We start from the raw sequence: 15,627 nt of genomic DNA on the forward strand, positions 1-15,627 counted from the left end.
GAATAAATATATCATGAGAAAATACTACATTTTCCTGTGGTTTGCCCCCATTTATTTCCCCCATGTTCTCCTTAACAAGGCAGTGAGAGATTATCAGCCTCCCTTCTCCCCACGAGTGTTTCATTCCCCCCAGGAAACGCGTGAATGACACGGCACAGGAGGTTAGGTCGTTATGCAATAAATGGAATGTCGAATCGTGAGATGCCCTTTTCAAACGCTCCCTCCACTCCTCGCACCTGAGGGACATTTCAGAGGCCCCGAACCTGCTGACTCATTAATGCGAGCAAGAGAATACTGCTTAGTGGGCTTCTATGGGCTTCTGTGCACGCACACACTTTCTGCGAGTAATCCCCCCAGCTCCCGTCTTTCCCAGCCTCAAATCAAATAGACCCGACACCACAGTGAACACCACAACGTTAAAATAAAAAAACAATTTGGCTCCCAGTTAGCTGTGGAAGTGGTGAACAATCATCAGATAACTGCGGCTGGAACATTTGTCGGAAATCTTGACACATCGCTTGTGCAGTCTCGCTGTGCACATCGACATAGCGAGGGAGTGGGGGGGTGCTGGAAATGACAGAAGCGCACGAACACATATAAATACGCCACGCGTTTTCTTGCACACTTTCCAAAGATATGCACAGATAAGCCCACACATGCATCGCTCCCTCTTATCGCTCCATCCCCCAATAACACAGCTCACACACGCCGGCGTGAGTGGATTTGAATAGTATTTGGGATAAGCTGCCCTGACTGATTGCTGTTGGTGTGTGGGTAGTAGTGGGCATGGCATCTTCAAAGACTCTGCGTTTGGTGATGAGGTGGGCACGAAAACAAATCCCCGGGACGAGGAGTTATAACCCTTTTGTGCTTCGTACGTATACGTTCTTCTATAGAACGATGACAGCCACGCTGTTATGCAATCAGCAGTGTATTGAGGCTGTCAGAGTCTTTAGCTGGCTGCGAAGATACGCTCTATACATAGACGCCTCTTTCTCTTCCTCCCGCACTCGGCCCACGCACTCTGATTCACCAATGCTTGGTTCTCCGCCAGAGGAAGACGATCGGTGCAGAACTTAAGCGCCAAGGCTTCGGCCTGCATTTTTGTGACTTTAGTATAAAGGAAGTCAACGTCATTGGATCTCGGCGCAGTGAGAATGTAGTCAAAGGAGAATGTATTATAACGTTGGTATTCTCAGCTCTTCACCATAGTAACAACTCTAGCTTCTGCAGAAAGGTGGGTCATAGCTGGAGGCTGAGTGGAAACGGCACAAAGGTGCTGAGCTGGGAAGGATTATGGGCGTTTAGTGATATGTCCTCCTCTTGACCTCTGTTTATTTGCATTTTAAACTATGTCTTCAGGATCTGCACTTTTCATGTTGCATATTAAATCATAGCAGGAATATGGATTATGACCTCTGCACATAAGAAAGGTCCGCCTATATGCACAACCTTGGAATTAAATAACAAATATGTTAATACAAAGTTTGAAAGTGATTTATATGGATTTAACCACATGATTATTGTAGAAATCCTTTTAATATGAGAGGAGATGTTATCACCCTCACTCTGTCAGAGTGAGGTGAATATTTACCCTGAAGGAACATTTTTTTATTACTGTACAACTTGTTCCGACAAGCTCGATATCCCCACCCACACAATACCAGGTGAGGTACAAACATGCACACTTATGTACACATGCACAAAGAATCCAAGCCAACTTTTTTTTTAGAAATGCAGTTTGTTTCTCCACAAGGCCTCTTTATTCCAGGCAAAATATTGTCTTCTTTTCATCCTCCTCAGCTCTTTGTCGTTTACCCTCCTCTCCTTCCTCTCTGTTTTACCACTCTGCTTATTTTTCTTTTTCTTTTTGTTCTTTGCCTCAAAAGAATCGCAGGTCTTCTCATCATGACGCCAGTCGGATGAATAAGATCAATGCTACCCATGGATGACGGCTGTGTATTACTGTGTTGTTGTTGGGGGAACTGAAATGCTGTTGTGCCTGTGACTAAATGCAGTTTTCTTCCAAATTTCAAAAGAGCAGTCTTATTATCAAAAAGTAAATTATATAAATATTTTAGGAATATATGAGTTTCCCCTTCAATATTACTCCGTTTGAAATATAGTTCTTTAAAGGTTGAAATTAGTTCCTTTTTAAGGGAGAAGCAATGATTTGAAGAAGTATTCAGGTCTTTTATATTAAGTAGAAGTTGTACAACGTAGCAGTTCTCCATTACAAGTCAAAGGCGTGCAATTAATCTACTTTATATATCTTTATACATCATTATATATTTGTAAAGTGGTAAGTATAAAGTAGCATAAAATGGAAATACTCAAGCAAGCAAGTACATTCAGTAAATGTATTTGTTATAGGCCACCACTACAATAGCTGCTCCAGTATACGATGTCACTGTACAGCTGTATTTGACCAAGAAAGAAAGAGGGAAAGAAAAGCAGCCGAAGTGGTCCCTGCAGCACTGAATGGATGCAGAGTAGACGGCTAATGGGCCCTTTGATAACTGCCCATCTCTGGGTGTCTAGAAAAAAAACAAAAAATGCTGAGCTGGTGGGAGTTGCATACCCAGAGAGCCTCACTTCCATTAAAGTAATTAGAGGGTAATCAGGATGGGGACACTGGTAACAACAACGTCCGTCCCCCCCTCCCTCCCTTGTGCCAGCCCTCGCACACAGACCTGTTGCTAGGAAACCTGACAGAGGGCCCATGGAAGGCCTATCAAAAACAAACCAGCCTGATAATAATGTCCCATCCTCATGGAAGGCTGGATGAGCTCCTGGCAAATACAGACATCATAATGCGATGGAATAGCAGTAAATAGCTTCCCCCACAGGGAGGAAATGAAGGTATTACGTTCATCATATATGTGGTTCGACTTGTATCCATTTCCCTATAAGGCAGGTTAAAGCGGCGAGGAAAGAGCAAAGTGGCTATGAATAGGGCTATGACTCACGTCGTGCCTCCATCGGAGCGCCATCAGTGCTTTTGTTCCCGTTGCCCAGCGTGCATCCATAGCATGGGTGGAGCAGCATGTTGGTAATTATGGAGAAGAGGGCAAGACACGGGTTCATTATCACACGCAATGAGATGTGTCTAGATGCCTCCACCCTTCACACTCCCAGTTCTTGCTTCCTCTTCCTCTCACACCAACTCTCTCCCTGTCTGATCATATGGTCGGATGGATATGATTTGTGCTCATTATTATACATTTGACAGGACAGCAGAGTCACTTGCCATATTCCGTAAAAAAAAGGCTCACCTGTTCAGACTTCAAAACCGCACTTCTATGTTCTTACCTATAGCGCTTTCATCATAGCACTGTTGTTCTTAAGGTATCCTTAACAGAACAGCTACTACTTTACTCAGATGAGGATCTAACACTTGTTTCTATTTTTTAGCTCTTACATTATCGGCAATTAGGCCTGTTCGATTAATCGTTTTTAAATCGTAATCACGATTATGTAGCTAGGACGATGTTAAAAACGAGAAAATCGTAAAATCGATTTTTTCAAAAAGTAAAAGTTCTGCACTTTATTCATTCATTTTTGTTTAATGGACACACCTTAAAATACATGTGAAAGTGAGGTTTTTCTCTTAATCCCAAAGGGATTTAAAAAAAAAAATTTTGTTTACAAGAGGTCTACAAAAAGATAACATGGAGCAAAGCCAGATGGCAAAAGTTCATTAATTGTTCTTTATATTAATCCCTCCAGGGATTTTTTGTTTAATAAGAGCAAGGTTTGCACTCAAATCCCATTGGGGAAATTATTTGCAAAATGTTCAATAAAAAACAGCATATTTGAAATAATTTCTTTGCCTTTTGTCATTTCACAAAATAATCGTAATGGAAAATCGGATTTTGAGAGAAAAAAATCTGGTTTTTATTTATGGGCAAAATCGAACAGCCCTATCGGCAATGATATGTTGTGGTTTCTTTCTTTCGACAAACTTACTTATTGTAAGTCGCTTTGGACAAAAGCGTCCGCTAAATGCCCTAAATGTAAAGTTGCTTTCCTAATTTCTGATTCTCTGGGTCCAATCGTCTAAGAGCAGCCGTGAGGGGATCGCTGCACAGCTGCTGAAACAACAGCAGAGTACTCGGCGTGTCGGGGCACGGCGACATCCATCACATACACGTATGGTAACTCATACTGTCATACTGCAGCAGCGCTCTCGCAGCCCCTCTCGTTCCATAATGTACCGCACTCCCAAGGATCAGTCGCTCACGCGCTCGCCGCCCCCGAAGACTTCTTCTGCAGCCGTCCGTAACTCGGAGCACTGCTTCAGTGATCAGACAGTTTTATGGAATAATCCGCGGATTATGCGTCCTCTGGTAATGTAAAGCCACACATGTCAGGCATGATGAGCTATAACAAACATAAGTGGGACTCTACCTCCTTCTTTCTGAAGTAATGGCTTTAATGGTCTCTTTTTAGCATTGCCTGAGTCTAAATCTACAGCGTTTGGATTTCTGCTGTCGGGCCACTGGCGTGTCCCCCCTCCCGCATGCCCGGCCACGTGTAGGATCAGTATGGATGTGACGGTGGGACGCTGAGGCATTTCCTCTGCAGAGAGAACATTTCTGCTTTTCCCCCTCCTTCTCATGCTGATCGGGTGCTGTCAGAATTAGTGATACATACGCTGCTGACTAGCAACTACCAGGGATGTGCGCAGACAGAAATGTGCTTTGTGTGGTGTATTTCATGTTCAAAATATTACCCACAATCCCTCACCTTTTTGACAATGCGTTTTATCTTACTGTCACTGCTGAATGCTGACAAAACCCCCCCGAGGGGGAGCAGCTACTCCGGTGAAATATCTCTAGAACACGACTGCTGCCTTTTTATTTCCTCTCATCTCCTAAGTGGCCGTCACGGCTTATTTACTCAGCTTGTGTTAAACGCTAAATAATTACAGTGAGAGTGGGATCTTTTAACCGATTCATTTTATATTTCCTCGAAATTATTTTGCGTGGTGATCTCTCATCATCACATTTTGACTCTTGTTGTATTCTATGTGTGTTTAGTGGATGCTTGATGACGGGAAAAGTTGTTTTCTGGATTCAAAGTCTCTCAACAAATCCCTCCCGTGCATTTTGAACCACGTCGACTTCACAAGAGGCTCCTGACAGTCAACTCTAGCATCCGAAACGATCCTCGCTATCCACCCATAATTAAAGATTTCACACGGCTGCCGAACAAAATGGGCGGACTGCCATCAAATGTGGCGGGCTGCAGCTGTGCGTGTGTGTACGGGGGGGTCGTGTATGTGTGTGTGTGTGTGTGTGTGTGTGTGTGTGTGTGTGTGTGTGTGTGTGTGTGTGTGCCCCGCATGACTGACTCACAGCCATCCACCTGGTTCTCCCTTCATTATCACTGCCGACGGCTCAGCGTCTCACCTTGTTTCCTCCGCTGCTGCTTCTTCTCTCACGTCTGGCTCACGACAGGGGGGAATACACTCGCCTGCAAATACCAACACAGGGTTGAAATTAGCCATGAATATGGCACCTTGGAAATCTGGGTGGGGGGGTTAGGAGAGGTCCAGGTGTACAGCAAGAACCTCTAACAACATAGAGGTGGTTAGGAGGAAGTGGAGATACAATAGAAGACATTTTTTGAGGTCTTGTGAGGAGGTGACAGACTTTTTTCCCCCCCTCTGTTGCATCCTAATCTAGTCAGAGATGAGGACATGACCTCTGACAGCTCAAAGGAATGAGAAAAAGAGCTCTATGTGCACTATTTGTATCAGTGTGTGTCTGTGCGCCTGCTCACGCCTTCCAGTAATGTTTATCATCTGTTCTTCAGTTTCGTCTCCCTCTGGGAACCCACCTCTTTCTGTCAGGGGAGCGTTCCCCCAGACTTTTATTTATTCTATTTTTTTCTCTCCATTTCTGTCTTTTTATTTCCACGACGTTAGCCGGCTTCAAAGACCGAAACAAACGCAGGAAAATCTACAGTACCTAGTGAGTTCGAGGGCTCCACTACTGTTGCTGCTGCAGAGATCTAACAGAAGACGGGGCTTAATAGGAAGAAGCATTAATCCACCGACTAGACTCACCAGCCGGTGCACCCACACATAAATCACACACACTGTGGCTGAATGTGTGTGTGTAATGAATGCTGGAATGTGCCAAAAAAAAAAAGCAACCAAGGATCATAGGAAATGTGTGTGTGTGGCCTTGTGTAACACGTCTACACGGTGAGGAAACCCTCGGGAAGCTGATTACCTGCAGTGTGCGACAGTGTGTTTTGTGTGTGTGGACACATTTTGGTTAAAGTCCGATGAGGCAATGTCACACTCCATTATTCTCAAGATAGGTGCTCTCATAGGTGCGTGTGTGTTCGTGTGTGTGTGTGTGTGTGTGTGTGTGTGTGTGTGTGTGTGTGTGTGTGTGTGTGTGTGTGTGTGTGTGTGTGTGTGTGTGTGTGTGTGTGTGTGTGTGTGTGTGTGTGTGTGTGTGTGTGTGTGTGAGGGCCTGTCAGGACGGACTACAGGTCGGTGATAACAGCATGGGAGCAGAGGGGCACTGAAACGGAGGAGGGAGCGGTGGGAGAGAGGGACTAACTTTGGGCCACATCCTTCTTTAAAGGTCCCTGTCACATTAGATGAGACGCTCCTCTGTCTGTCTGCCCTGTAAAGGTAAACCTCATTATGAACCACCGTGTCTGACTTTCAAAGCCAAAAGTCATATCGTGTAAGAGAAAGCTCAACATTTGTCTCCTTTTGGCTACTTTTATCAGCCATCCTTATTACATTCCCAATTTCTACAGTGAAGAAAAGATCCAAGATATTGTGTTTTAGGGTGTTGAAAGTGAAAGTTGTTGACTTGAAACACAATTGTTGGACCATAATTGTGTTTCAACAAATTGAAAAAAAATATTGCTATGCCCTCTAAACATTCTGTAAATCAAAAGGGAAGATTCAGCAAACTTTTAAATATGTCATGATATTTATTCATTATTCACAAATGAAGTTCAGTTTCACTAATTATTTTTCCAAACGGACGTGAACACGGTGTCTATAAATAACGGTGCCTTGGTTCTCACCCACCCTCCCCCGCGCCGTGTGTCAGATCGTCCAGATGCTCTTCACGTAGTTTTTATCTTCACAAGGAAAAAGTCATGGCACATTACGAGTGAACTGTAGGAGCACCAAGACATCAGATACTATTTGTTACGTCTGCGTGAGAGAGATTACGAGAAGAGGGGGTTTGAAATCCGGTGGAATTGGATGGGACTGAATCGGGTAGACTGTAACCGGATCAGATTGGACAGGATCAGGTAGATTTAGATTGAATTGGATAGGATTGGAAAGCATTGTACTGGATATGAGAGATGTCAGAAACAAGCATGCAGGTTCACACACGCGAAAGTTTTGAATGTACCTGCTTGTTTGGCACAGCAGACGTAGACAGTCTGGATATGAGTCACTCTTCACACCTGGTTCAGAATGATAAATACCCGAAATCCTGTCAGGAGTCATCCAGGCCCTGTCATCATTACTAGCAAAGACACTCAAACACATTATGAGACACCAGCAATTCTAATAATCGTCTCACGCCGGATGATGATGATGATGATGTCAGTGCCTCCATAGGGGATACTCGCTGAAGGATGATGTCATGGACTCCACGCTAATCATGTCCGAGGCTCCACACTGGTGTCTGGGGGCCTGATTGGATTGGCGACGAGCACAGTGGATGATGTCATTCATCTCACTTGGCATTGGCCCAATTGTGCCATGGGCTCTGCCTGTGTGAATGATGAACTGTGCTCATAGCAACGCTGTTAGAGCTGATGCTTAGTGACAAAGAGAAAGCCCGACAGAGGAAAGGAAGAAGGGAAAAAAAAAAAAAAACTGCGAGTCACTTTATCTGGAGAAGTAGCTGCCTCCAGGCTGTTTCCTTACCTGCTCTAGTTGGTTTTGAATCAAAGACTCCTCTGGTGCAGCCAGCCACAACACTGTGCTTAAGTGGCCTTTATGGTGTGGAGTGGAGGTGTATTATGATTGGGTATCTCGGGCAGGCCCTCAAAGGCACTGGCCTGATTTCTTTTTTCTTTATGTCAGCTTGTTCTCCAGCCAGAGAATCGTGTGCTAGATTGGTGCCGGGCCGAGTGTGATGGACTAGGAGACAGCGTCAGCAGTTAGAAAACGTAAACGAACACTCACCGTACACCGTTTGGCCGCATCACCGTCATTTGTCACGGGGAAGTAAAGGATTGACTGAGTCTCACCTACTCCTCCTCCTCCTCTCCCGTTGGCTCGCCAATCCGAGGTGACAGAAATGGAGACGGAGTGCTTCGGCAGAGGAAACCCATCTGTCACCCTGGCAACGGGAGAGGTAGGAGGGGTGTTATTCAGCGGAGACGCGGCGCAGGCCTGTCGATCATGACGCCTCCCAGCGCCTTCAGTGGCAAAGTGAGAGGATGGAGAGATAATCAATAAGGAGGCAAGAACAAGGAATGTGAACATAAGCTTTAAAACAGTGATTGATGGACGGTTGTCTGGTTTACTCTGTGTTAATTCAGATGCACCTGGATGAAAAGTTGCTTTACTCTGCTTATGCCATCTCGTTAAGTCCCATTCAGGGACACGCTTGTCAATCCGTCATTTGAGAAGTGAGCAGTGTTCAGGTTTGCGATGCTTAAATCGGACAATTATGTGGTTAATGCCAAAAAGTTAAAGGGGAAAAAAATAGATTTTGAGGTTGAGGAAAGAAATCAAGATGAATACACAAGGAAAAAAAAGTGTTGAGGTGATTCAGTTTGCCGAAGAAAGAAGAAGATGAAAGCCAGAAGCAATCAGTTACAGCCTTTCAATATGAATATAAAGACACACTTAATGTGTCGTGTAGCCTTCTGGCCGTCCCTTTAAGTCTTCATGCTGAAAAGATTTAATTCCAGAGTGAGTGATGGGACAAAAAAAAAACCCTCCTACACATACGGGAACAGTTCATATGGAGGAGCAGTTTCATGCGATCTAATGGATTCTAACAGCAGCTCCTTATAAGGCAACAGTGACTGCATACATGTCATAACACATACATGTTCATCTAAGGCTTCCTGGGGCAGAACGCACAATTGACAGGGAAAGAGGACTGGGAGTCAATGGAGGCAGTGGGCCACCAATGGTCCATTCTTTTATTCATGTCCACTGGTTTGTGTCCTTCATCGCTGATGCATTAAACCTGAGAGGACGCAGTAAACGCAGCCTTTTCATCCCCAGGCTGATGCTACATTGTGAACAACAAATCTATGTTGAGATCATAGAAATACACCACAAATAAAAACCTCCCTTTCAAAAAAAATCCACAGACTGGTCACCAGTTTGCATTTTTTTAAATCGCACTTTTAAATGTTTTTTTTTTTCAATATAATATTATTGTTATTACATATTATTATTATTATTATTATTATTATTATTATTATTATTATTATTATTAGGGACCCACTCAATTTACCTCAGCATCTCTGCACAAGAAATTCATTCAAATTATCATTCAGCTTTTATCATAGTTCAGTTATCCTAATTAATTCTCTTTTCATGCAATTCAAGTTAATTCAAGGTATTTACAATTGGAAAAAATCAAACTAGTGAGAAAAAATAAAAAACGGAATATGATTTTATTAGGCAACTCTGAATGGTCTTACTATCTGAATGTGTAATATTCAGTGACGTGCAGTATGTACAGCCTGCTCTCTGAAGCCTTGGGGTGATGCATGAAGACGGGACCAAAGCCTTCAACGTGGATTCCTGGAGCTTCACAGTGACCCAGTATGAACCAATCAGTCCCGTATCCTTTCTCTCCGTCTCAGTGTCGACATGAGACACGACACATGTCAGAAACTGTCAGGCACAACCATGTCAGGGCGGCTCAAATAAAACACGCTCGTGCCCCGAGATCATCGTGTGCGCAGGCGAACAACAGAAAGGATTCGCGGGGCTGTTTGACAAACGAGAGTACACATTAGTCCTGCTGAAAATCGCAGCTGACACGGATTTGGATCGGTGCCGTTTGTGCATCTTTGATGAGGAGAGAAGACGTCGTCGACTGAAACATCAAATGATCCTCCCGTCTGTAAGGAGGCGAGGAACATACCCTGATATTTTCTCATCTCAAACATGATTCATGTATGAGAATGTCTCTGATTTTTTAGGTATTATGATTGAACGTTTTGTGTCCAGGAGGAAAACAAATCTGAAACTGTTTTTCCCCGAGCGGAGAGCACATTTCCCTCTACGTGGCCGTGTAATCCCCCCCTTACCCTGCTGATTCCAGAACCACAGGGAGAGTGGCAGAAACCTGTAGCCCATCGAAGGAGCTCCGTCCTGGGCAGGCTAAACGCAGACAGACCCTTTCACCCTGGGAGTCCCGCAGCAACAGAAGGATTACGATCCCTGTTCTAAAAAAAAAAAAAAAGTCAGTGTGTGATTGATTCCAGGCGTACGCTACACATGACGACGACGTCGTTAATTACATCTTCCTCTTTGACAGACTAGCAGGGAGCTGCTGTGTGGGAGGACGGGTGCCTGTCATCATGGCCTCCTGCGTGTTAATGACAGGTAGCAGTGCGTGCAGGTGAGGAAAGAGAACTCGAGATGATGATGATGATGATGCTTTCTCCTTCACTTCCTCAGACTCAGACCCACGACAGAAGGTTAACGATGTCACACTGAATCACCTCTTCTAACACGAGCACTTTTCTTCTTCCTTTCTCAACCCGTTCCCCTCTCAAGTCACTTTAACTTCAATGCAATGATGGAAGCTAAAACATTGGCTTCTGGATTGCCATTAATTGATCAACCAGTTGCACAAGCTGATGGGAGGAAGTATAAAGGCTAAAATAACTGACATTTTTTTAATGTTTTTTCTTCTCAAATATAACCTAGATTTAGAAGATACCACTTGATGGGGAGAAGATTTTGTTGTGTCACATTTTGACATTTAAAAACTGACGTTGCTTCCCACCGTTTTCTTGATGTCCATCTTGATACTTGATCACATGGCTGGTTCTGAGATTTGTAAAACTTTCAGTTCTAAAAAGTTTCTAAATGAAGATGAGCAAATAGTTCTACTTTCTCTGTCTAAAGGTTCCAGCATCACGGAGCCAGCAGTCGTTTTAAGGAAACACCTTTATCCTTGATCTTTAGTTCTCGGTATTCTGGCTCCTGTTGTCGGCCCTCTCAGGTCTCGTTATTGTGTCTGTTCGTTCCTCGCCACTTTCCAAATGTTCCTGCCAGAGGGGGGGCCTACGGGCGGGAGTGTCACGCAACCCTCAACCACCACAAAAGAGTGCTCTTGTTTTGTCACCTCTGTCTGTTTATCCCCCCTCTTCTGAAAAAGGGGGACACGGGCCGGGTGGCGTACAACACTGAGCCATTCGCCCGAGGAGACACAGAGGCGCCTGGGTAAAGGAGGACCGACTGGCCAGGGTGGCCGACCAATCTGGGGATCTGGCACCGACGAAGACTTTTGGCCGGCCTGCGCTCTTCACAAGTTGCAGTGAACCAACAAATGACAGACAGCGAAAGGTCTCCCGACTCTTACAGAAGCAACGGCTCTCGGAATCTGTCCTGTGAAGTCTTTCAGCGCCCTATTCACGCTTTTCAATTGAGCTATCTCTCTCCTGAATGCCTCCTCTCTTTCCTCCCACTCAGCCTCTGGCAGCTGGCTGGCTGTCTGTCCTGCTGTGAACAGGGAACGTTTTGCTGAACAGTCGCTACCGCAACAATATCCTGTTACATCACCCTTTTTCCTCCACATTTCCAACTACACAACACTTGACATTAGATAGAAAAACCTCATGTGTTTAGTCGTACAGCCACGTTTACGTGTTTGTATTTGTAGGCGATGCAAAGGCGATTTCATCTTGTTTTGGTGCATTTTAAGTGGCATAAAGGATGAGTACGCCCCTGGCAAGGTATGTTGGTCCCTGCAGGAGAGTGGAGGGTTGTTGGAGAGAGAGTGAACAGACAAACACTAAAGAGCAACTTTATTCTTTATTTGCATCCCAATTAGCTTCCACAAAGTGGTCGCTAGTCTTCCTGGGATCCACACAGAAACGAAACACATCAACAGTAAAAGACCATTAAAATCTCCTCATACAAGACAATTACAGCATGAATAAAAAAACACAACTTACCACCAATTAGAAACAAGAATTACACAACAAAAGCAACATTACAAAGCAAAAAAAAACAAAACAAAGAAAACACAATTTTATTGACTTTTTGAAAGAAAATCTATGAATTATCTCTCTAATACTGACCCTGCAGAGGAAAAAGAGAGAATGGGTCCTAAAAGAGTCAGGAGGAGAAACCTGCTATCGACTTACATTCCTGCAAGGTCAGCTCCGCTGCTCCCAGCTACCTGTTTGTTGTGACATAAGCATAACCTAAGGAATTTGAACAGACACCATTCCAAAAGTTGTTTTTTTACCATTATTTTCTGCAAAGACGAATATTTGCGAACACAACGTTCTCACCTGTGCTGGCAGACGGGGCTCGGTTTCATCTGTGACTGTCGAGTTGATTAAACGGCGCTTCTCTGGGACGCCGTTCCCTCGTGCCGGAGCTAAGCAACAGCTTCTGATAAAGGCGAAACGTGGGTGTTTTATACTGCATGCAAATGTTTTGGGGAAGGAAAAAAAAGAGAACGGGTGGGGAAAGAGCAAACAAACTTTGTGTGTGTGTGTGTGTGTGTGAAAGCTGCAATTAGCATCCGTCACTGATACTGTTGCAACACCTTCACTGTATAATGTGAGGCTGCGAGGACAGAGAGGGGAGCAGAGGCGATGTGAAACATTCTGAGTGTGCCTCTGTCTGCTTCCTCTGCTATTCTAGAAAAGCTGTTAGGAAACTATAACAAGAGCCCTTCACGCATGTGCAGGAACACCACAACAGTCTTGTTGTGTAATCATTAGTAGAGGCTTCTGTTCGAGTGTCTACACACAGATACACACACACACACTCGCACAAGATGAACTAACCTAAGAGACGGGTGAAGATTAAACACGCAGAGTAAGCGAGCGGATATTTGAAATACTGCCAAACACACTCGCAGACAAACTAACTCAGCAGCTCCAACATACTTTAAAGTTTTCCATATATGCTGGCTGAGTCATTGCTGTTTACTTCTGTTATTCACATCTGTTCTCACACACACACACACACACACACACACTGTGGGGAATCACCCTTCCATCAGGGGAAAAACCGCCCCTAATTTAGACTTTTGGTTACCGAGACGTTGTGATATGTTTGTAAATGATTTCTATCAATTACATTTACAAGACATTGTTTGCACCATGGTTGTTGCAGAGATCGGGGATCAATTAAAATCCAAGAAGTAATAATTAGATGTTCATACGGGTTTGAATCGGCCCCCAGATAACTTTAAACGCGCTGTCAACTTGTTTACAACCTCCCTGATCTCTTATTTTCTGCCTGTTGCCAAACAAGACGAATAATAAACGAATAAGGAAGAATTCTGCAAAAACACTGGCAACAATTCTCACTTTCAAACCCGTGCTTGAGCATCTCTTGGGATCTCTTTAAAACTGACAAAACAGAAGAGTGAGTGTGTTGGTTGTTGGAGTACTAGAGTGAAATAGCATGTTGGTTAATTCTCATATCAAGACCCTCTGCAACCTGCTTCAGTGTGTATGCATATAAGAGAGAGAGCCTTATAATGTCAGACCCCCCTCTCCCTCTCCCTCAGACCCGGCATCTAAGCTCCAGGAACAGGAGCCCACATGCACCCCCCTCATGGCCCGACAAGGACCTCTTACCTCCCACTTAATTATTTCTCTCCCATCCAATAACTTGCACAAAAAAAAAAAAAAAAAAAATCCAACATGATGACAGTAGCTGCGGGTAACACCAGGCAATACCCCACTCCCATAATCCATTATCACAGCGTCCACTCAGTAGGGAGGTTTTTTTAGACATTCCCTCATTGTTGTTTTAATTAGGTGAATGGACATAATTAGCTACGGTTTCGATGGAAATGCAGCCTGGCTCTTAATGTCAGAGTCTCATTTCCATATTCAGAGTTGGCCCTTTCATTTCAGGGGTCGCGGTTAGCGAGTGCCCATTGTTTCTCGTAATCTGCCCACAACTGTTTGGATAACCTCTCTGGTCTGCGGCTTGTGTATGGTGGGTTGACTCATTAGCCGACCAAAGAATAATTTTGAATAATACATTAATATTCGTCTCCTACATGTCATGATCTGTATAATACACAGATAGTATACTCTTTTTAATTGTCATTAAATAGAAAATAGTAAGTCAGAGAGGTAAACAGATACTTTCTATAGTCCTGTTAAATGTGCCTGCAACACTTGCGTGTGTAGAGATGAGAGAGATCATCTTAATGCTGCTTGCTTCCCACGGCAACATCAAACCAGAGATACAGTAAACTACCGGAAATACATTTACCTTCAGAATAAAAGCGTCAAAATATTGTATGATAATGATGATACTAATAAAACCAAATTCAGCACTGACTGAAAAAAAGATGACTGAATTGGATGTCCTTAAGAACGAGCCTTTTATTTGTTATTTTTTTGTTTGTGTGGTAGGTTGATTAACTTCAAATTTGTTTCTCCCCAAAAGCTTAAAGTTCGCTGTGTATACGGTTTTGTGTTAAGTTGATTAATTTCCAATTTGTTTAATCACAGAATACACATTCAGTGTGTCCTGCATTAATGTTGAATATTCTGTACTCACAATGTGACAAAGTGTTTAATTTGTTAACTTGAAAGTGCACAGAAAAATAATGTTGGTATCATTAGTTTTTTTTAAATTATTTTTTTGCCTTGTAGGCCCCAACGTAAGTTCACCCAGCGCCCTTGCCATGTCTTATTTTGAAAATCGAAGGCGGAAGTTCCGTTATGACTCCTACTTGACGGGCGTGTAGAGTAGTTCGCTGTCCTCTCCTCCGTCGCACCACTTGCTCCGAGGACGTGTGGATGTGCCGTGCGCTCCGCCGTATCTCCGTGGCGCAGGACAGGACGGTCGCCACGCCTTCAGGGACGCACTTTCTCACGGCGTCAGCTCTCCCTCCGTGTCCGCTGCTCACCAGGGGGGGGAAACCTGCCCGGAGCCGGGACATTTACCAAGCGACCATCCACAGAACCATCGCCCCCCACCCGTCTCAGACCTGGACCTCTGGAGCTCTACTTCTCGCCACTGATGCTTGTTGAACGGGCTGTTCTGTGAAGCGCACGTTTGAATTTGGGAGTACCGGAGCGGCGGCTTTATTGATTTGACATCGGATACACGTCGGATCAAAGATGGGGATCAAAGTGTAGTGCTGGTAAGTAGCGTGTCCCCACTACAGTCATATTGGCATATTGACATTGCGCTCACGCCCCAGTGTGTGTGTGTGCGCGCGTGTGTGTACGTTGCATGGTTTACAAACAGCCTTGCGCGCACGCCTTGTGGAACGCCGTGTCGTCACAGTTGGAACTTTTACTAGCCGGAGTGACATCACGATTCCTTATCGTGCTGGAACCACCGGCGGCTGATGCTTGCATCACTTTACTACGACGAGGGCGTCACGTCCCGTGGTCGTGGCGTGAGTCAGCGGTGTGCAGGTCCGTCCAGAA

The 15,627-nt window shown here is 44.4% G+C and overlaps 2 protein-coding genes across 3 annotated transcripts in view; one reads left to right on the forward strand and one right to left on the reverse strand.

Annotated features, from left to right (window-relative positions):
- Positions 1–1,885: 1,885 nt before the first annotated feature.
- The window catches only part of tmem126a (transmembrane protein 126A), a 33,081-nt gene continuing 19,339 nt past the window's right edge, over positions 1,886–15,627 (reverse strand). The window contains exon 2 of the mRNA XM_084009074.1: positions 1,886–1,899. The gene's annotated coding sequence lies outside the window, so the exon portion shown is untranslated. The remainder of the gene's footprint in view (positions 1,900–15,627) is intronic.
- The window catches only part of LOC311013133 (ras-GEF domain-containing family member 1C-like), a 102,740-nt gene continuing 102,086 nt past the window's right edge, over positions 14,974–15,627 (forward strand). For both annotated transcript variants that reach the window (XR_014597110.1, XM_084009073.1), the window contains exon 1: positions 14,974–15,335. The gene's annotated coding sequence lies outside the window, so the exon portion shown is untranslated. The remainder of the gene's footprint in view (positions 15,336–15,627) is intronic.

This window comes from Eutrigla gurnardus (genome assembly GCF_963514095.1).
Source record: "Eutrigla gurnardus genome assembly, chromosome: 5".
NCBI classification, from domain to species: Eukaryota; Metazoa; Chordata; class Actinopteri; order Perciformes; family Triglidae; genus Eutrigla; species Eutrigla gurnardus.